This window comes from Microcebus murinus, chromosome 5 (assembly GCF_040939455.1).
Source record: "Microcebus murinus isolate Inina chromosome 5, M.murinus_Inina_mat1.0, whole genome shotgun sequence".
Classification (NCBI taxonomy): domain Eukaryota; kingdom Metazoa; phylum Chordata; class Mammalia; order Primates; family Cheirogaleidae; genus Microcebus; species Microcebus murinus.
In genome coordinates, this window is record NC_134108.1 from 67034484 (window position 1) to 67057615 (window position 23132).

Genomic DNA, 23132 nt, shown 5'->3' on the forward strand with positions numbered 1-23132 from the left:
TGGTCAATATACATAAAATATTCTTTCATGTTCACTAGTAATTACAAATGCACATTAAAGTAGCATTGATATACTAGTGTTGTCTATCAGTTAAAATTACATAGCAATTTTACTTTTAAATGATAATACACAGCGTTGGCTCTCTTATACACTGCTAGTGACAGGTGTAAACTGACACAGTCTTTATACAGTTTGGCAATATATATGAAAATCTTTAAGAATCAGCACATACTTTAATTTAGCAATTCCACTTCTAAGAATTTATTCTTAGTAATAATTTAGGACAATGCCAAAGATGTTCACTGCAGAAGTTATCAGAGATTTTTAAAAATATAAAGGCTAAGGAAAGCTAACAATAAGAAATTTTTAAATAAAGTATAATTTATCTAGTAATAGAGTACTATGCATTCATAAAAGCTGAAATGTCACAGTAGAACCGTAGACTTGGGAAGATGTTCAAAACATCTTGTTTTGTGCTAGACACAGGTTGCATGAAGATGCACTGCAAAGCTACAGTAATCAAGATAGTGTGGTATTGGTTTAGGTATAAGTTTAGACAAATAGATGGTGGAATACAGTAGAGACCAGAAATATATGCAAATATATAGAGTTAATAATTTTCAGCAAAAGCACAAACCATTTGAAAGGGTAAAGAAAACCCTTTCAATAAATAATCCTCAGAAGAACTAGACATCCATGTGAGAAAAGACATGTACCCTAGCAATAACTCATACCATATACCAAAAAAGTAATTGAAAGACCTAAACAAAAAAGTTAAAATTATAAATCTTTTCTAAAAGAAAGCATAGGATAATATTCTTGCAATTTGGGGAGAGGCAAATATTTCTTAGATAAGTCACAAAAACACTAACCACAAAATATAAAATGGATAAATTAGATGTTATCAAAATGTCTTTACATAAAAACACACTATTAAAAAAATTAATAAAAAAGTGCATCACAGATTGGGATTAAATTTTTGCAATCTATATATCTGAAAAAATACTTATGTCCAGAATATATAAATAATACCAACCACTCAATATTGAATAAACAAATACACTTTTAAAAAATGAGCAAAAGACTTAAGCAGACACTCACCAAAGAAGATATGCTAATGGTTAATGAGCACAAGTAAAGTTTCTCAATAACATTAGAAATTGGGGAAATACAAATTAAAACCACAATGAGGTTTTAATTTGTATTAAATTAAAACTACATTTATTTAAACTACATTAAAACTACATTTTAAAACTACATTTTAAAAACTACATTTTAAAAATTGCTACAATTTTAAAAGTGGAAAGTTAAATGTTGGTGAACACCATTTATGTAGCAACTAAAACTCTAATAAATTGCTGGTGAAAGTGAAAATGGTACTATCACTTTGGAAAATTGGTACTTTTCAACATAAAGTTAATCATACATCTACCCTCTGATTCTGCAATTCAACTCCTTAGTTTTTACTTGAGATAAATGAAAATATATGTTCATGAAAAGACTTGTACAAAGATTTTTGTAACATCTTTGTTCCTATTAGCTCCAAGCTAGAGACAACCCAAAATCTGTCAACACGTAAATCAAATAATCATTTGTGGTATCTTCATACAATAGAATACTGCCAACAGTAATAAAGAATGAACATTTAACAACATAGATGAATCTACAGAGAGACTGCTGAGTAATAAAAGCCAGACAGAAAACAGTACATATTATTTGATTCCATTTATAGGAAGTACAAGAACAAACAAAAACAATTCTATGGTGAAAAAAAGAAAACCCAAACGGTGGTTGCTTCTGGTGATGTGGGCGTAGTGGCTCACGCCTGTAATCCTAGCACTCTGGGAGGCCGAGGCGGGAGAATTGCTTGAGATCAGGAGTTCGAAACCAGCCTGAGCGAGACCCCGTCTCTACTAAAAATAGAAAGAGATTAATTGACCAACTAAAAATATATATAGAAAAAATTAGCCGGGCATGGTGGCGCATGCTTGTAGTCCCAGCTACTTGGGAGGCTGAAGCAGGAGGATCGCTTGAGCTCAGGAGATTGAGGTTGCTGTGAGCTAGGCTGACGCCATGGCACTCACTCTAGCCTGGGCAACAAAGTGAGACTCTGTCTCAAAAAAAAAAGAAAGCTTTTGGACTGACAGAAATATTAATGCTTTGGGATTGGTAATGGTTGCATGAGTGTGTATATTTGTCAACACTTGCCAAATGTACACTATATTGTGCATTTTATTTATGGGAAGTTTTTTAAGAAGGCCCCCAATAATCCCTGCCCCTTGGTATTCACATCCTCTCACACTGTTGGTCTGCATGACCCCGTGAATACAGCAGAAGCGATATTGGGTGATGAAGCCAGGCTGTGCCTTCCACTTTGGTCTTGTTTTCATGCTCTTTCTCTTTTGCATCACTTGCTCTGGGGAAGCCACTGCCATGTCTAGAGGATACTCAGGCAGTCCTGTGAGGATGAACTAAAACATCTAGTTCAACCACTAGTGAGTAGCTGAGGCTTACAACAGCCAGGGCAGGGGCTGAGAAATGACTAGTCCAGTCTTCCGCCCATGAGAGCTTGGCTGTCATCTCCTCGTGGGAGACTCTGAGCCACAAACACCCAGCTAAGCCACTTCCCAATTCCTGACCCATCGGAACTGGTGAGTTAATAAATGTTTGTTGTTTTTTAAGCTGATAAAATTGGGGTACTTTGGAATGTAGCAGGAGATAGTTGATGTACTTGGTACATAAAATATAACTTAATTTTAAAATGTTAGAAAAATAAAGTTACATGACATAGAGTGTTGGTCTGTTTCTTTGGAAAATAATATTGTACATCAAAATGTTGACAATAGTTGGGTGGTTTTTTACTTTTTCATTTAGGCTTATGAGCATTTTTATTTATTCTAAATACTATTATGCAGACTTTGTAACTTGTGAAATAAAAAGCTTTAATAAAAGCAAAAGATGGAATGGCACCTACCTGTAGTCTCAGCTGAGGTGGAGGCAGGAGGATTACTTGAACCCAGGTATTCAAGGCTGCAATCAGCTATGATTGCACCAGCCTGGGTGAGAGAGCAAGACCTCATCATCTTAAAAGGAAAAAAAAGCAACACTTTTTTCCCCTCTGTGGTCACCCTTCTACAGAGGTCCTGATGAAATCCATACTCTTTCAGTGACCAGAGCAAATGGAGCCACGGGCCTGGCACCTTGAGTTTTTGTCTTGTTTTTCAATTAGTACATGAAAATCTTCTTTCATCTTACTTTTAAAAAGTCATTTGCTATTCTTAAAGCAAAGCTATTCCCAAAGCTGAAAGGAGATCAAGAAATATAAAAAGTGCCATCTTTTGTCTGCTTACCTGCCTAATATTTGAAAAAGCAGTGAATTTTGATGTTACTATTGCTTTTCCCCTTTTTCCTATTGCTACCAAAAAGCCATTACTGTTCTTTGATTTTTTGTTTTTCTTTTTTACAAAACCACCTGACTCCGTTTTTTAAAGGGGTCTATAGCCACTGGGACCTTTGCTTTCCACCCTAATGCGTCTTCATTTCTGTTTACCCAGAAAATCTGACCTTATATGGTGAGCCTAAGTGGATTCAGGATTTGCTTTGGGGCCTAGAGCCAGATCCAGGAATGGATAGTGGTAAAAAACTGGGGCTCAAACCTATAACAAGAACAGGGTGATGGGAGCTCGCCAGGTGTCCTGTAACTGTCTTTGCTTCCAGGGAGTCCCTGCAGCAGCGTTTGGACTTCTTGTTCTACAAGATCATGCCCAGCCTTTGCAGCATTCCCAATCACAGCAGGAAAATGAGCCACACAGTGTGAACTTGGGTTGCACACTGTGATGCTCATATGGGCTGGGAACACATTCCTGGCATGGTGCACACACCTTTCAGTGATGCAGCCATGATCCACCAAGTGCTGGTGACGACAGGCACCCAGCTGTCACGGCTTACGTTGCCAGGGCCTTGAAGGAAAGTTATGACACAGAAAACGTCAGTACCCAGAAAGTGATTACATGCATTTTCTGTGACTCTGGGCCAGACTATGCTGTCTGTGTTCTTTGTGCCCATTGCCCTGTTGGTCAGGTGGTAGTGAAGGGAAGAAAAAAACGAAGCAATGGTCACAATGGATAGGCTGTCAGTTACTGGCTTGGCCAAAAGTCTCTGGAAAATGGGCCTGAAGCCATAGGATAAAATGAAATTCATGGATATGCAAACATATTTTGTCCTTTATGAAGTTACTCAGAAATCCATAAGGAAAATGTTGCATGTGCACTGGGCATTGTCAATGTTTAGGTAGGAAAGGCTTGATTATGAGGATGGGATTTTCTTGTCTATCTTTTTTTGGGGGGTGGTAAAATTTACCATCTTAATTGCATGAAGTGTACAATTGTACAAGTGTACAATTGAGCATTAAGTACATTTACAGTGTAGTGCAACCATTACCACCATCCATCTCTAGAATTCTTTTTATATTGCAAAACTGAAACTCTATACCCATTAAACAACTTTCTATTACCTCCTTCTCCCAATCCCAGGAAACCACCATTCTGCTTTCTGTCTATGAATTTGACTACCCTAGGGACCTCATGTAAGTGGAAGCATACAGTATTTGTCTTTTTGTGACTGTCTTATTTCACTAATGTCCTCAAGGTTCATCCACACTGTAGCATGTATCAGCATTTCCTTCTTCTTTTTTTTTTTAAGGCTGAATAGTATTCCATTGGGTGTATCTGCACATTTAATTATCCATTCATTTGTGATTGACACTTGGGTTGCCTCCACCTTTTGGCTATGAACATAGATCTATCTTTTCTACAGAGCATCTGTAGAGTGGATATACGGTGGACAGAGGGATGATTCACAGCCCTGGTGGGACGGAGTGGGATGGCATGAGATTTCATCATCCCACTCTGAATGATGTACAACTTAAAATATATGAATTGTTTATTTCTGGAATTTTCCATTTAATATTTTCAGACCTTGGTTGACTGTGGATAACTGAAACCATGGAAAGAAAAACCACCAATGGAGTGGAACTACTGTATCAGGTTAAATAAAATATTTCATTAAAATCAATTTTACTTTTCTTTTTTTACTTTTAAAAATGCGGTCATTAGAAAATCCAAAATTACATATATGACTTATATTTTCAATGGGCAGTGCTGCCCTAATGATTAGATTATATGTTATAACTTTCGTGGAATTGTTTGGTGTACCAACATTCATATTATTATATAAAACAACCTTAGATAACTGCATTTAAATTAAAATTTTAATTAAATAACCCAATTTAGAGCATGCATCTTTAAAAATAAAAGTCTTATTTGGGAATTTTCAAAATATCATTTAAGGATAAATATCAACTTTGCCAACTAAAAAGTTGGTTTCAACTACCAAACTATGTATAACAATGTCCATGATAAATTATCTTAGATGCACATGTAAAAGTAATTTGAGGAAAATAAAAACAATTATATGGAGAAAAATTAGTCACTTAAGAAATTTTGCTCTTACACTAACCTCAGGTGAGCATCTATTCATACTGTGAATATCAATATATACTGTAGTGACCATGAGTGAAATGCAGCAATGGAGAAATTATTGCTCCTCTACTACAACAATAAACTTTTAAAATTTGACTACAAAAATGTTTATAACACAATTTAAATAATAATTAACTTTTTTGGATAAAATTTCAGATTTACTCATGTCTCCAAAAGCTCATTCTATTGTGGTGAATTAGTTTCCTATGGCTGCCATAACCAGTTACCACAAACTTGGCAAAATAAAAGAACAAAGATGTATTCTCTTATAGTTCTGGAGGCCAGAAGTCCAAAATCTAAGTCTTGGCTCCTTCTGGAGGCTCAGAAGGATTCTGCTTTTCTACCTTCTGGTGGCTGCCAGCAAGGCAGCCAGCCCCTGGTGTTCTGTGGCTGTCAGCTGCATAACTCCAATCTCAGCCTCCGTCTTCACATGACACAGCCTTTATCTCAGTCTGTCTTTGCACCTCAACTCTCCCTCTCCTTTTTCTTATGAAGATACCAGCCCTTGGATTTGGGGCCCACTGTAAATCTGGGATGTTTTCATCTGGATCCTTAACTTAATTACATCTGCAAAAATCTTATTTCCAAATAAAGTCACATTCATAGGTATAGGGGATTAGAACTTGGACATATCTATTTGAGGGACACCCAATTCAACCCACTGCAGATGGTATTTGGTTTTAGTCATATATTAATGTTAATATTTATCCATTCGCCATTGGGTTAATATCTGCATTCAGAGCTCTGGCTATAAGAAGGCGGGTGTTATGGCCAACTTTTGAGGACATCTTGAGATAGTAGAACATGCACCAGCCACTTATGCTGCTGCTGCTAGCTGCTGGAGCTGACTAGCAAAGCATAGATCCTCTTCATCTGGAAAAGGGAGGGCCCAAGCTAGCTGGAACTGTGCCATCAGCACAAGCTGCATCTTGCCTAGAATGGTAAGAATTGAAGACTGTGACCTCTCTTTCAGGCAAACGATTTTACTTTGCTCCCTGACTCAATCTTGCAAAATACCAGAAAGCATTAAAATGTGCTTGAATTTTCATAGTTCCCACGAGCCTATAAGCATACACTCTTAGAGAGAGAATCAGCACTCCCAAAGTTGGGTCAAAGAGCTCTTAAGAGTTAGGTAGCCAATGTGGAAACAGTAAGGTCTTGACCCCAGGAGCGATGAAGTGAAAATGGCATTTGAGGAAGTTTTGCTTGGTGATTTATGCAAGAGAAATCGGAGGGAGCAGATGGAACACAAAGAGACCAGTTAGGGAACTGACACCATAACCCGGGCTTGAGAGGATGAGCCCCAGCACAGGGGGTGGTGGTGGGCTTGAGAGTGTAAATTTAGGGAACAAAAAGACTACACAGTGTGAAGTTGAAGAAAGAGTGAAAAATGAGTCTAGATCTGTATACTGGTTAGTGGTGCAGTGGCTGACAAGTCAAGGAAGCCTGTGATGATTGAATTGTCTTCATTTTTATCCTTTGTGGGAGGTTCATTTGTTTTCCACTTATTTTGGCTTCTCGTGGGCCCTTTAGCCTGTTAGTGCCTTGTCTCAGCACTAATCACAAGTGGCTGCTATTGCCAAAATGTGACACATCCAATTTACGATTCTGACTGTTAGTTCCCTCAAGCTCTGCTGGATCATTTGCTGTAACTTTTTTCTTTCTTTCTTTCTTTTTTTCGCTTATTAGCGTGTCATTTTACAGAGTATTGTTCAAGATGCAGAGTTCCATGACAGTCTTCAGGCCCTGCAAAGGTCTATATTATGTGCGAAGTTTGTCTAGCTAAGGTTGATTTGTGTGTTGTGTATGTGAGTGTGTATCTAATTGGTTGCTAAATGGTAGTGTTACGGTGGTCCAGAAATGCATTTCAGGATTGGTGGTATGTTTTGTAGTCTGAATAAAAATGGTTCACTCAATCTAAACTTAAGATCCTGCTCTGTTTCTCTATTAGGTATGAGAAATGAGGCAGACAAGTTGCAATTAACACTTATTCAACTAGTCATAGGGCTTTGTGTTCAAAACCAAATGCAGTGATATCAGATGCAATACATATCTTGGCTGAGGTGCTGACAGTATTTCCTGTTCATGTTGTTATGAGAATTCTATGAGCATGAGTGTTCTAGAAAGATCTTACTAGAATGGGCTGAGGAGGAGGTGCACAAAAGATAGATGCCCACTTCACATGTGAGAAAGCCTCAGTGGCCTATGGACACAAGTTGACTGCACCCACTTTTGTCAGCCGATCAAAGGTATGGGAATCCTAGTTATCAAATATGGGAACCACAGAGGATATTGGCCTCATGTTGCTTTAAGAGCTCTCTGCCAAGGGTGTGACACGCCAGGGTGTCAGCATGTTGTGAGTGGACCGGTGGGAGCAGTGGCAGAGCAGTGCTGAGATGGCCAGCAGGGAGGAGCCACTGTCTTTATTCAGGGAGTGTGGTCTGAAGGACCAAGAGGGGAGTCTCTGCAGAAGCCATCGAAGTGCTGATGAGAGAGCATTCACTCCAAACACCTGCCAGCCTGGAAAACGCGAGGCCATCCTGGTGCAGCACAAGTTTAACAGGAACTATCCTGTTCTCTCTCCCTTTCTTTCCTCCTTACTCTCCCAATCCCTCATGCAAATGGCTAAACAAAACTACAGCATAGCCCTAGAATGGAATACCATTCAGCAATAAAAAGGAATGAAATACAAACACATGCTACAACATGACTGAACCTCAAAAATACTGGAGTAAGTGAAAGAAGCCAGACACAAAATTCAAAAAATTGTGTGATTCCACTTATGTGAAGTGTCCATAAGAGGCAAATTTATATAGAGAGAATGTGAATCAGTGGTTCCTGGGACAGGACAGGGAGCAGAGATTCACTGCAAATGGGCCTGAAGAAATTTTGGGAGAGTCATGGAAATGTCCTAAAACTGGATTGGCAGGATGGTTGTACAACTCACTATATAAACTTACTAACATTATCATTGAATTGTACATTTACAGTGGATTTTTAATCATATGTAAATTATACATTAATAAAGCTGTTATACTTTAATATGTAAAAGCCCCTACAATGGCTTGCTCCAATTGTTATTAAGGGAAAAGGAAAGGAAAACCTCCCACAGAGTGGATTTGAAGTGACTGCACAAGGCAAAAATAAAGTCACTTTTGTGCACAAGTCTAGCACCTTTCACACACAAGTTATCAGAGGTCAGTATGGCTTTAGCTAGACAGTGTGGCCATCTCTAAGAACACCATTGTTTTTCATGACATGAACACATTTTCTCTTAATGCCATGAGAATATATGAAGATACATTAAAACTTTGATTCAGCAATAGCTACTTTACCTTGCAATATAGTTTTACAACTTTCAGTTTAATGAGCCATAAACCACTTTCTACAGGATTCCAGGTATAATGGAAAAAGCAATGGGAAGAATTACAAGTTAGAAGACAACTATAGAAATCCATGGCCTCAGAAGCTTCACTTAGTTCCTGCGTCAGCCAATTGACTTGACTTGGAGGAAAAACTACCTCCAGGGTCAAACTCAAAACCGCTGACTTTAGCCCAGTGGACTTAGCAAAATAATGTGGGTGGCTCAGAATGCTTATCTTCAAGGAAGATAAGAGAACAACACAATTCACAGTTCATGGGATCTATAAAAATCAAAGATAGAACCTAAGTGGACACACAGGTGCTACAGTAATAGGGTATTGGGGAGGTGGGAGGGGGGAGGGGGGCGGGTATATACATACATAATGAGTGAGATGTGCACCATCTGGGGGATGGTCATGATGGAGACTCAGACTTTTGGGGGGAGGGGGGGAAATGGGCATTTATTGAAACCTTAAAATCTGTACCCCCATAATATGCCAAAATAAAAAAAAAAAAAAAAAGATAGAAAGGGTAGGCCAAGGCACAAAGTCACACTTTTTACCCATAATGAATGATATACTTAATTAGTCAATGGAAGAGAGTTTGCTAAGAGCCACGAGTATTAGATGGGAAATCAAGTTTTGTTTGCTTTGGTTTTTAAGCAGTACAAGTTTGAAAAGGTAGAATCTGGGTTAAATGGGGTTTAACCCCCATTAAGTGGGTTAAACCACAAGCTAGGGGTTCTGCAACAATAGGCTCTCCCCTCTTTCCCAGGAAGGGGCACTGATTTCCACCCACATTTTAATATTGGGAGGTACTTTGCAAACTGCGGTTTCAGATTCACTGTTCTTTACCATCTGTCTGTGTAAAATATCCAAAGGTATTTGGCCACCACCCTATTTTTATTTCTGTCTTTTGACCCAGGGTTTCTGAGGTAGGCCCACATTTTAAAGGATGTGCTCAGACTCTTTTCTACTCTGCAAATCTCTTAGTCACACCAAGGCCCTTCCCCAGCCCAGATGAGGGTGCTGAGCTGTCCTTTGAAGAGAACTAGCGGTAGTCGTAGCTGGGAGCTTTTTGGAGTCAGGGGCTACTTGCTGTGATCTCTGTGGAAATGGGACCAGGCGGCCTGCATTTCACGGACTTTAAGCCAGCGTGGAGATAGTAGATACAGAATTCCGGAAGCAGAATCGTTTTCTCACTCCAAATTGTACAGAGGAAATTTGGCCCCATCTGCTACTGAGATTATTGCCTTCAATGGAGTGTGAAAGTCCCTCAGATTCAGATTTTTAAACTCCTCTTTTGAAATGGAGCAGATGAAACTTGCTTATCATTGTAGTTACTGAATTTCATTACAGGACTGTTGTGTTTGTCAACGGGTGGCCAAAAGCCACAGCTGACTTCCCGGTTATCACGGTCGTCCAGCCTGCCGCGCCGCTGTTCCCCACCGCCCCACGTACATTATCACTGTCTGGCCAGAGCGGCCGGGCCCTCAGCAGCGTGGCTACTCAGGTTAAGCTGGTGCAGGTGGTGCTAAACTTTTGTACTCCCCTTCCCCTTCTCCCTTCCAACCTGCCATCATCCCGACAATGCCTTCTAACAGCATTCCGTCTGGAAAGGTGGGTGTCCAGCTCAGATATTTTAGGCAGCTACGAAACCCACCTGAGGGGACAGTAATGAGCAGGAGGTGGTGTTAGCAGGGGCGGCAATGCCAGTCGCCGGACTTCCACGCTGGTGGGTCAGCTCCAGTGCCAGCCTCACAGCCCAACTACAGAAATTCAACTGGTTCTTAAGGTCAGTTGCTGGGGCAGATATACTGAGAAAATGTAGTCTCATTTGTGAACTTTTATTAATTTATGAGACCATTAGATGACTGTGTTTAAATCTCATCAGCCAAGAGAACTTAATCCGAAAGACTCTGGTAAAAAAGAAGGGACAAAGGAAATAGAGAGGAATTCCTTTCATTTAACTTCCGAAATACTAAAAACAGCTCTTTTACCCCCATTCTTCAGATTCTGAAAGGTGGTGTTCCCAATTTTGTGATTTTTAAAAGGAGTCTTTGATTTGAACTTTGATGTCCTCGTTGACCCAATAGTTATTTAGGACAGCGTTTAAAAAAATGTTCAGGTTGTTTGAGATTTTTGGCTTAAGCCTTTGTTACTGGCTGTAGACACAGTGCCCTGTCTGACTTCTTGAATATGTAGGTCACACGATGTCTACTTTTTGAATTGTGTCAATTTTTGGAAATGATCCATAGATAATTAAGAGGAAGGTATAAAACATTAATAATAATGTATTGTATATTTCCACATTACTAAAAGAATAGATTTTAAATGTTTTCATCACAAAAAAGTGCCATGTATGTGAGGTGATGGATTTGTTAATTAGCTTGATTTAATTATTCCATGATGTAAGTATGTATCAAAACATTACATTGTACCCCATAAATGTATATGCAACTGTTATTTTTCAATTAAAAATAAAATTTTAAAAGAAGGTATATTCCCTGCAGAGAACAAATGTCATATATTTGCTTACTCAAGGAGACTGAGAAAACTATATTAAAGCTACCACCACAATTTCACGTGACAATCTCCTTTTTCAAAAAAGCTTTATTTTACATATTTCTTTCTTCATTTAATATACATTTTTAGTTGCTATGTATTCAGTATGGAGATGCTTCATTATACAATAATTCTCTTTTACCATATTCAGTGTCTCTGGCTTGAAATCTACTTTGTCTGATATTAATATTTATGCCTTTGCTTTCTCTTTGTCTTTGCCTGATATAAACCCATTTTAAAATTTTTAAAATTTCAGCATTATTTTTTGAGTGTCTTCTGTCAGAGTCATCTGGTTAGAATCTATTTTCTAATCCAGTCTTAGAAGTTTTGTTATTAATTTAAAGTTTAAGTCATTTACATTTATCTAACTGAGCCACTAGTTCTTATTCCAGTCATCTTGTTTTATGCTTGTGCTTCTCGCTTTTCTTTTCATTTCTGTTTTTTACTCTGTAGAGAATATAATAAGGAGGACGTCTTGTTTCAAATTGTGCTGGTGATGTTTTAAAAGTTAAAAAAAAATACCGTAGGCATATCTTTAATTTTCAGAGTTTAAGAAAAAAGGAATAAATTTTGACTTCCTGACTTGTCAAATGCATGCCAATATTAACTATATTCATGATTATGGACTCAGACTCTCATACACTTCAAAGTACAAGATTTTTTTGAGAATTGTTTATATTCTCTTGATTACATTTGATAATATTTATAGCTATTTATGTTTAACTACATAAGTTTATGGTTTATTTGGTTTTAATGCTCATTGTAAATCCTTTTATATTCTTACTTTTTAATGCCTATGGTCTTAGTTACCATTGTTGTTTTTAAGTTATTATTTACTGGGGTTTTTTTGTGTGTGTAGAATTAGTTTTTGAGTAACGTTTTGAGATGAGTACTTCTAGGCTATATTTTGGGTGTCTGAATCTTTAGAAGTGTCTATTGCCATTTCTCATAAAAAGACAAACTAATTGGGACAAGAATTTCTGGGTCACTATTATTTTACCCCAGATATCTGCTTACCACGTTCTGGATTTTGGCATGTTACTTTTTTTCTCTAGGACTTGTTTACTTATAAAGTGATGATAATAGCCCTTCCCCCAGTTATTTCACAGAAGTTTGCGAGGCAAAAATGAGAGAATGAGCAGGAAAGCACATTCAAACTATAAAGAGCTGCTGAAATATGAGTTATGATCATTTCTCATTGAGTTTATTTTGAAGTACAATGTCTGATATTTGTTTGTCTGTTTCATTTTTTATTTGCTTACCACTCACTCCTGCTCAGTTCAGTAACTTCTTTAAGAAGCATCTTTATTGTCGGATTCATCTGTTAACTCGGGCCTTCCTGGTCCAGCCAGCTGATGGGTCAGCCTGAAGACATCTTCCTGTATTTAAAAAACTTTTTATTTTTCTTTTAAAATAGAAAAGTGATGCTTGGTCACTGTGAAAAAAATTGAAAATTGAGAGCAACACTGAAAATAGTAATATTTAAATTAATTCTAAAGTAATTATTAATAATTCTTAAGTATTTTTAACATACAGAAACAACTACATTTGAACTTTTCCATCTGCTTTTTTATACATACATTATCACTTTTTTCTCCAGTGGACATCATATTATAATGTTTCACAAGCTAACTTTAAGTAGTTTTTATATTAACATGTAAAACAAAGTACACCAATCATAAGTGTATGACTTCATTAATTTGTTATGAATCAACCCATCTGTATAGCCACTATAGCCTTGCATGTGCCCTCTGCCTGGACTACCAATTCTCTCCCTTTGATGATTGCTATCTTGACGTCTATCCTACTGATTAGTTTTGACTATTTTTTGAAGTTACGCGAATGAACTTTACACTAACTTTTTCTTTATCTCAGCATTGTAATCGTGAGGTTCATCCACGCTGTTGTTTTCAGCAGTTTGCTCATTTTTATTGTTGTGTAGTATTCCACTGGATGACCATATCAACACTTATTTATTCTTTCTACTATTAATGGGCATTTGTTTAATTTCCAGATGGAACTATCACAAATAGTGTTGCCATGAACATTTTTGTACATAAAACAACAACAACAACAATAACAAAAACCAAACTCTACAGACCACGCTGAAAATTTGAACTGATCCCACAGGCACTGGCGAAATCACTTTTTAATTTTTTTTCAAATTTCAGAATATTACAGGGGTACAAATGTTTTGGTTACAGGCAGCAAATCACTTTAGACAGGAGTGGCAGTGTCACACTGGAGTTTGGCTCACTCAGCTGCAACATGGAGAACGGATCATGCAGGAGTTGGCAAACTACCATCTGAGTATTCATTTTGTACATGAAGTGTTATTGGGGCACAGCCACAAAAAACCAACCAACCAAACATTTTCTTTGGAGTAAATATTTATGCATTTTTGTTGGGTATACACTAACAAGTGGGATTGCTAGATTGTGGGGAGTGCATGTGTTATTTGACTTTAGGAAATAATGCCAAGCTTTTTCTGTGTGTTGGTACCAATTTACATTCCCAGAAGTAGCGTATGAGATTTCCACATACTTGGCAATTTTTGGTAATTTTAATCGTTTTGCTGGGTGTGTAAGTCCCATCTCATTGTGGGTTCAGTTTCTACTTCCAAATGATTGAAGAGACAGAGCACATTGTTTCCTTTTACATATCTATACTATTCGTATATTCACTTTTGTGAAGTACTTGTTCAAGTATTTTGCCCATTTTTCTACTACACCAAAATTTTTAAATTTATTGTTAGAAATTTGTATATATTTTGAGTGTGAGTCATTTGCCAGATATATGCATATTAATCTGCTTCTATACCTTGGCTTGACTTTGACTCTTTTATAGATGTTTCTGGATGAACAGAAATCCTTAATTTTAATATACATAATTATTAATCTTTTTATTTCTTGTTTTTGTGTCTTACAACACAAAAACAAACTTTTATGTATATATATACATACATTGTGTATATACATAATTATTAATCTTTTCCTGTAGAAAAGTTCTGTTTTTCTGAAAAAGTATCTATTACATCTAAACATTTGAACTTATTTACATAAAGTTGCCTATAATATCCTTTGTATATATGTATTGTATGTAGGTGTACATAGATTTAGCTTTATTTATTGAACTGTAATTTACACATAATAAAACTGATCAATTTTAAGTATACTATTTGACAAATTTGAGTTCCTCCCAATTACTTATACTTACATCTTGGTTTTCATTGGCACACTCTAGGATTTTTGCCTGTTTTTATTATTTTTATTAATATCAATGATGTTGAATTAGTATTATTTAGATATTAAGTGTTATTTTTAAAAAATTATGTTTTAAAAATTTGTGATGTTTAGATGTATATACCATATTTATTTATTTTTTCTTAAGGGAATACAAGTGTTTTTATTATATGGATGTCTTAAATAATGTTTAAGTTAGGGTTTTTAGTGTGCCCATGACTCGAGTAGTGTTCACTGTACCCAATAGGTAAGTTTTTAACCCATGGCCCCCCTTCTGTACTCCTCCACTCCTTAATTTCTCATGTCCCTTATATTGCTTTCTGCCCATTTGTATCCATTTATTAGCTCCCACTTATTAGTGAGAATATATGGTATTTGGTTTGCCATTCCTGAGATAGTTCACTTAGGTTAATGGTATCCAGTTTCCTCTACATTTCTGCAAATGACATCATTTCATTTCTTTTTATGGCTGAGTAGTATTCCATGCGGGGTGTGTGTGTGTGTGTGTGTGTATATACATATATACCACATTTTATCAACTCATTAATTGAAGGGTATGTACATTGATTTCACATCTCTGCAAATGAGAATTGTGATGGGATAAATGTTTGAGTGCAGGTGTCTTTTTGAGAAGATGACTTCATTTCCTTTGGGTAGATACCCAGCAGTGGATTGCTGGATCAAATGATAGGTCTACATTTATTTCTGTGAGGAATCTCCATGCTGTTTCCATAGAGGCTGTACGAATTTGTAGTCCCACTAACAGTGTTTAAGGGTCCCTGTCCCTCTGCATCCACGCCAGCATCTATTGTTTTTTGACTTTTTAATAATGACCATTCTGATAGGGGTAAGTTGGCACTTCATTGTAGTTTTAATTTGCATTTCCCTGGTGATTAGTGATGTTGAGCATTTTTTCATATGTTTTGTGTTTTTTTTGGCCATTTTTCTGTCTTCTTTTGGAAAACTTCTGTTTGTGTCATTTGCTCATGTTTTGATGGGGTTGTTTGTATTTTTTTTCTTGCTGATTTATTTGGGTTCTTTGTAGATTCTGGATCTTAGTCGTTTGTTGGATGTATACTTTGTGAATATTTTCTCCCTTTCTGTAGGCTGTATATTCACTCTGAAGATTGTTTCCTTTGCTGTGCAAAAGCTCCTTCTTCTTCTTCTTCTTCTTTTTTTTTTTTTGAGATAGAGTCTCTCTCTGTTGCCCGAGTTATAGTGCCATGGCATCAGCCTAGCTCACAGCAACCTCAAACTTCTGGGCTCAAGCAATCCTCCTGCCTCAGCCTCCCGAGTAGCTGGGACTACAGGCATGCGTCACCATGCCCAGCTAATTTTTTCCATATATTTTTAGTTGTCCAGCTAATTTATTTCTATTTTTAGTAGAGACAGGGGTCTCACTCTTACTCGGGCTGATCTCAAACTCTTTTTTTTTTTTTTTTTTTTTTTTTTGAGACAGAGTCTCACTTTGTTGCCCAGGCTAGAGTGAGTGCCGTGGCGTCAGCCTAGCTCACAGCAACCTCAAACTCCTGGGCCCGAGTGATCCTTCTGCCTCAGCCTCCCAGGTAGCTGGGACTACAGGCATGCGCCACCATGCCCGGCTAATTTTTTATATATATATATCAGTTGGCCAATTAATTTCTTTCTATTTATAGTAGAGGCGGGGTCTCGCTCTTGCTCAGGCTGGTTTTGAACTCCTGACCTTGAGCAATCCGCCCGCCTCGGCCTCCCAAGAGCTAGGATTACAGGCGTGAGCCACAGCGCCCGGCCGTCAAACTCTTGATCTCAGGTGATCCTCCTGCCTCAGCCTCTCAGAGTGCTAGGATTACAGGCATGAGCCACCATGCTCAGAGGTTTTCATAGTATTAATGGATGGTATTTTTTATTTCTTTGGTATTAATTGTAATGTCTCCCTTTTCATTTCTGATTGAGCTTATTTGAGTCATTTCTATTTCTGGTTAATCTGGATAGTGTTCTATTGTTTTGGTTTATCTTTGAAAGAACCAGCTTTTTGTTTCATTGATACTTTGTATTTTTTTTTTTTTTTTTTGGTTTCCCTTTCATTTAGTTTTACTGTTATAAGCTTTGTTATTTCTTTTTTCTGCTGGCTTTGGGTTTGGTTTGTTTTTCATATTCTAGTTCCTTGAGATGTGACATTAGATTGTTAATTTGTGATTTTTTTCTGTCTTTTTGATATACACATTTAAGGCTATGAACTTTCCTCTTAGGGGAGCTTTTATTATATCTCATGAATTTTGAAAGCTTGTGTCCCTTTTGTCATTCAGTTTGAGTAATCTTTTGATTTCCATTGTATTTTTATCATTGACCCAGGGATCATTCAGCATCAAGTTATTTAATTTCCATGACTTTTGTAGATTTGACTGTTTTCTTGGTATTGACTTCTAGTTTTTTTCCACTATAGTTTGAGAAGACATGATATGATTTCTATTTTTTGACTTTGCTAAGACTTGTTATGTGGCCTAAGGTATTATAAATCTTGGGAATTTCTCATGTGTTGATGATAAAAAAATGTATATTCTGTAGTTTTTAGGTAGAATGTTTTGTAAATGTCTGTTAGGTCCCTTTGTTCCAGAGTCCTGTTTAAGTCTAGTGTTTGATTATTCATTTTCTGGTTGAATGATTTGTCTAGACTGTCTGTGGAGTGTTGAAGTCCCTGACTATTAAGATGCTACTGTTTATTTCTTTGTGGGCACTTTAATGGTGTCTAGGTTCTAGATGGTTACCTTTGTTTTATATATCCTTAGTGTGGTGGTTTTCTCAACCAATAGTTATTTGTAGGCTGTAGAAGTGATGTGCTATGTTGTAGACTGATTCCTTGTCTCCTATTGATGAAGGAAGATGTAGGTCTTTGAAATCCTTTCTCTTTACCCAGCCTTGTGGTCTTCTTAACAGTGTGAATTATATTGGGATGCCCAATTTAATCTCTGAGATGTTAGGTGGTGCTTGTGGGTAAGCATCAGCCACACCTTGTATGATTGAGTCAGTAAGTGCTGTAATGGGCTGCAGAAGTCCTCTCTGCCAGTAGGTGGTGCTTGCAAGAAAAAGCCAGCTGCAGTGCTGTTTCTTGGGACCTGTGATCAATTCTGTTCCAGAAGGAGAAGTACTCAAATGTTCCAGGTGGTCGGTGGGCACTGGAGCTTGCAGGTGCCCACTGCAGAAGTGAGTAGAGGAGTGAGGCTGGTCAGGGCTAAGTGGGGTGACCCTGCCTTCAGGCTCCACAACGGTGGGCACAATAGCTGTCTTGGCAGGCATTGAAGGCCAACTCCCAGGACACTGAGGAAAGCCACTAGGGAGGGGCTGAAGTGGCCCCACCAAACCAGAAAGTCTGCTCATGGGGGAGGGGCCATCTGGGATTCACAGACTGGCTATCAGGAGCAGGTTTTGCTCTTCTCCTTCTTCCCCTGCTGCAGGGTCTCCTTCTGGTGTCTGGCTGCAGGGAGCAGCCCAAAATAGCTGAGCTCACCAGCAACGGTGCTGTGGGCTGGGAGCTTCCTTGCCTAGGCTCCCACTCCAAGCTGAAAGCACAGCTTTCCTGTATGGGGAGGGGTACTCCATGACTGTGCTGTGGCTGAGACCCACACTGCACTCTCCTTTCAGTTCTGCCTGTGAGGGCTCCCTCACCTCCCAAGATTAGTTCACACAACTCCTCTTTGTGGCCCAGAGCAACATGACTGAGTTCTGGGGGTACAGGATCTGGCCTGCAGGCATGTCCCCTAGGGCCCCAAATTTAATCCCCTTACTGTGCCAGGGAAAAGTATGCTGGTCTCAAGTTGCCTGTAGAGTCCTTAAGCGGGCTTAATGTTCCTCTGCTTCAGGGTGTGCCCTGCTTTGCTGGAGCAGCCAGGTGAGTAGCACCAGGGAGAGCCTGTGGGCAGGGAGCTCTCAGTCCAAGCACCCCTTGGTTCACTGCAGGTCTTTAAGAGGAAAGGCATAAGCCCCACTCTGTGGGAGCCTTGATGTAGTGGACATGCCAATAGGGGAAGGAGCCACTCCTGAGAGTCCCAGCTCAGTTGTTCCTTGGGGCACCTGTACCACTCAGCAGCAGTGGGCAGAAGGGAGGGGGAGGAGAAGAGTCTGAGTGGAGGAGAGCTGGCTCTCTAGTTATCTTTTCCCCTCTCCCTAGAAGGCAGCCCACGAAGAATGTTCAAACTCTGGGATCACTCAGATTCTCCAGTCCCACTGGCACCTGTGGCCACTGCAAACCAGGCTGGAGTTGGGAAATGTTTATGTGGGAACAAGTGACAAGAAAACTGAAGAGCTGAAGCCCCCTTGGGAAGACAAAGGTGCACAGTGGGTGGAGTATCAATATGGTGTCTACCATCTTGGCTCAGGTCTGTGGTGAGGGGGAGCAACACTGAGGGGGCTGGCAGCCTGGTGCTTTGCTTTCAAGAAGCTCCCAGTTCACTGGCAGCAGCAGTATTTGGGCTAGTGAGGGTAGAAAAGCTCTCCAGCAGCTTGGGAGCCTACTGACTGCCAGAAATATGAGGGAGGCAGAAGCAAACCCCATTCCCCAACTTTTTTTGCGGAACTCCAAGCCTCTCAGGCAGTTGATCTCTGCCAATATCTTGTTTCTTCATGTTGTGCTCTACAAGTTCTTCCCATGGAATCTCCAGTACATTCTGGCACCTGAGAATTACACCTGAGCTATGTTGTTGTTATTGTTTTTAATCTAAAACATTTCCTTCTTTCTGGGATGATCTGGCAACTATTGTCTTAGTCAGCCATCTTGCCCCACCATTTTATATACCATATTTAAAACAGGTATTTAGATGTTATTTTGTTTGTTTCAAAATTATATTAATTCTATTACTTCTTGCATTCTGGATTTTTGTTTCATTGCATATTATAGCTTTTTTGGCTCTTGCATGTTTGAAAATGTCTATCTCTGTTCTTTATACAGTCTTCATTTCTATTCAAGTATAAATTTGGGTATATAATTCTTGGCCACAACTTTTTCCTTTTAATATCACAAAATTTGCTCCATTTTATGTAACAGAAAAGAAATCCAAGAAAAAAAAACTTAGTTTTTTCCCTTGTTGGTAACTTTTATGTTGCTTTTCATAGAGTTTTTTTCCCTTTTGTTCAATAGTCTGCCAGAAATTTGTCTAAGTGTGATTCCCCTTTGATTGATTTTGCTTGGCATGCATGAAATTCTTTCAGTACTTAAATTTATGTTCCTTTACTTCAGTTAAGTTTGATTTTATTATATCTTTGATAATTGCTTCATTCTTTTTTACTGGTGCATTGTTATGAGCACTTGTTACCTATTTTCTCATCTTTACTCATTGCCCACAATATCTATTAAACTAGATTAAATATTTGAAATCCTAATTCTATTTTTTCTGCATTTTCAAAAGACAAAATTCATCTCTGCAGAGCTTCTTCTGTGTTAGTGATGCTAGTGCACTGGGGACTAGCTCATTGCATCTAGTTTCGATTTATCTCACTCTCCACTTCAGATGCTTAGGATAAGAATGCCTGCCTGCATCCTCATTCTATTATCTTCTCTGGACAGGAAAACCTTGTTGCATTAAGAAGCCCTTCTTACTGCTTTCACTAGTTTTATTCAGTATTTTGTGAATTATTCAGTAACAACTACTGAATATTATTGACCCAAATTGTTGAAATGGGTTCCAAAAGAATTGGTTTCTACTTATCCCTGTTTTCTACAAGCTTTGAGCCACAACCTCATTATAATATATTTGTGATGGCTTTTCTGATATCTCTTCTTTCTTATAATCTGGCATTACTTTCTCAGGAAGGTGTCTTAATATCCTTCATAATACTGTTTCTATCTGCAATGTGTCTAGCTGAAATTCCTTGAAGCTTGTGGCTCATAGATGGTCCAATTTCATTTTCTGTGATTGAGGTGAAATTTCTTCCCTATTACTATTCTCTACATTCCACTAGTTATTCTAGTCTGACAATGGTGATGATTTGGAAATAGATTTAATACTTGAGCTCAAATTACCATCTTACCTGGTGACTGCGAGAGGAACTCCTTTCTTTCTACTTCTTTCTTTCTTTCTTTCTTTCTTTCTTTCTTTCTTTCTTTCTTTCTTTCTTTCTTTCTGTCTTTCTTTCTGTCTTTCTTTCTGTCTTTCTTTCTGTCTTTCTTTCTGTCTTTCTTTCTTTCTGTCTTTCTTTCTTTCTGTCTTTCTTTCTGTCTTTCTGTCTTTTCTTCTTTCTTTCTTCTTTCTTTCTTTTCATAGTGGTGGTTTTTAAAGTAGCTTTATCTTAGCTGGTTTTGTTTAACCCTTTTTACCTCCTCTGTAGCTTCTCTGAGTGAATAGTTTATCACGATTCAACAACTTGTTGTTCAGCCTTCTTTTTAGGAGCCATACATATTTGACACTCTCAATATCTTAAGTTAACACTCCAATAGTTAAATCAAGATAATTATAAAATACAACATAAGCATTTTTCTTCATATCAACCATAAAAATTATATCAGTAATGCTGAGATTCGGAGAAGGGAGAGAGTAGCATAGGAAACTCAAAAAAACCTTTATGACAAGGGCCTTAGAAACATATACAGTTTAGACCTTAAAGATCCCTAAAGATAATTCAACTCAGCTTCCTAATTTTATATAGATGAAGGGACTGAGGTGGAGAAAATCAGAGTGACTTTTCCAAGTGTGTGAAGGTAAAACTTTGGACAGAGACAGAACTAAGCTGCTGAGATAGAAGAAGACACTTTTTGGTCTATCACATTTTTCTTCTTCTAGAAAAACTCAATCTTTTTAGGAAATTCTTTTAGGGAATTCTCTTTGTGGTATCTTCCAACCATGTAGTCCTACTGGAGCTTGAAAACCATATGGGCCTGGTCTTACATGCATAAATTTGAGTATGCGACCTAATAGAGGCCATTCAGTGTCCTTCCACAGAATTTTAAAGTTTGACCTAAAGAAAAGGAGCAGTTGCAAAGGGAGCAAAGCTGGAAAGAATTGAGCTGCAGAAGACCATATTTTCAACATTATGTGGAAAGCTTCTTCGAGAGAATGAAGCTGAACCACTGAGAGTAATGGAGATGAACAATGGAGATGGCAGATCTTGACAGCATTTGGGACCTTGGCTGAAGACATCTTGTGGCCAGCTACATTCTACTCTGCCCATGGCCTGGGTACCCAAGTTCAACAAATACCTTTTGGCCTAAGAGGGGTTGAGTGTGATTTTAGTTACTTATAATCAAAAGTGTCATGGCCACTATGTGTGCCTTTATGAATAGTCATTAATTAAACAGATGGAGAAGGGTAGGGATGGAATCCCAGGCAGGGAAGAGGCTGAGCCAAGGTTTGAAGGCCAAATGCCACACTCTGTCCTGACAGCTTGATAGAATTAACACCTCAGCAGGTCAAGGCCCATAGGGAGCGAAGAGGAAGAAGGGCACACAGAGTTGGTTCCCTGGGGTGGGGACTTCTGGGTATGTCACCAGGAGCTCAGAAAGGGATGGAGAGAGAGTGTTACATAGGGTTACCTTACAGTTTGGTCAGAAATATTTCCTGACACGCACATTCACTCTCTCTCTAATAGTAGCAGACTCTAGTGGCAGACTAGAGCAGACAAATTCTGCACATTTTTCTTATCTAGGTGAACCATAAATTTCCTATTGAATTTAAAAAGAAAAAGAAGCATTGCCTCATTCACAGAGGATGTAAGGCAAAAAGAGAGAGTTCACTGTAATTAAGATTGCAAAATTGCTTCAGTATCATCTCATCTTTGGCAGTTTGAGTGTTTCTGATTTACTGTCCTTTTTAGGATTGGGAAAATGTATCATCAAGCTTTACACTGTGCTTGTCTTCTGAACACATAACCCTTCTGTAATCTTCATTTCTTTGTGATATTTCAATTCCTTATCTTGAGATCCTTTGGCTTATCAGTCATATTTTCAGTCTTGTCATTTGAGTTTATTGTGCTTGTATTTTATTGCACACTTTGCCCCATACAATTTAGTAGACTTCAGTGTGTGGTCTCTGTTAAGAAGGCAGGAAATTACTAATCCATGCAAGCCAAGCAAAATTGGAACCCTGGTGTTAGACCCTGGGAAGAGTGACAGCTCATCTTTCTCTAACTGTCAAGGCCCAGCTATTTCTTTAAAATTATTCAGCAGTGCAGAGTTGGCCATGAGACCATGGAAGGAATTGGCAAGCCTAGAAATGCACAATGTGTTAGAATCATATCACCTTCTTTTTTTTTTTTTCTCGGTCACCAGCACATTTGTGCTCATAACTGCCCTAAAGCAGGCATTTTAGTTAGAGACCTAGTTTATCCTCTTTGCCACATAATGATAATGAAAAATTGTTCCATGGGTTTTAGGAGAGTTACTGAGAAAAGTGTTTTCTGAAATGTGAGTTATTTTAGCATGAGTAATGGAAGTGAACTAGGAAGCCATTACAAGCTTC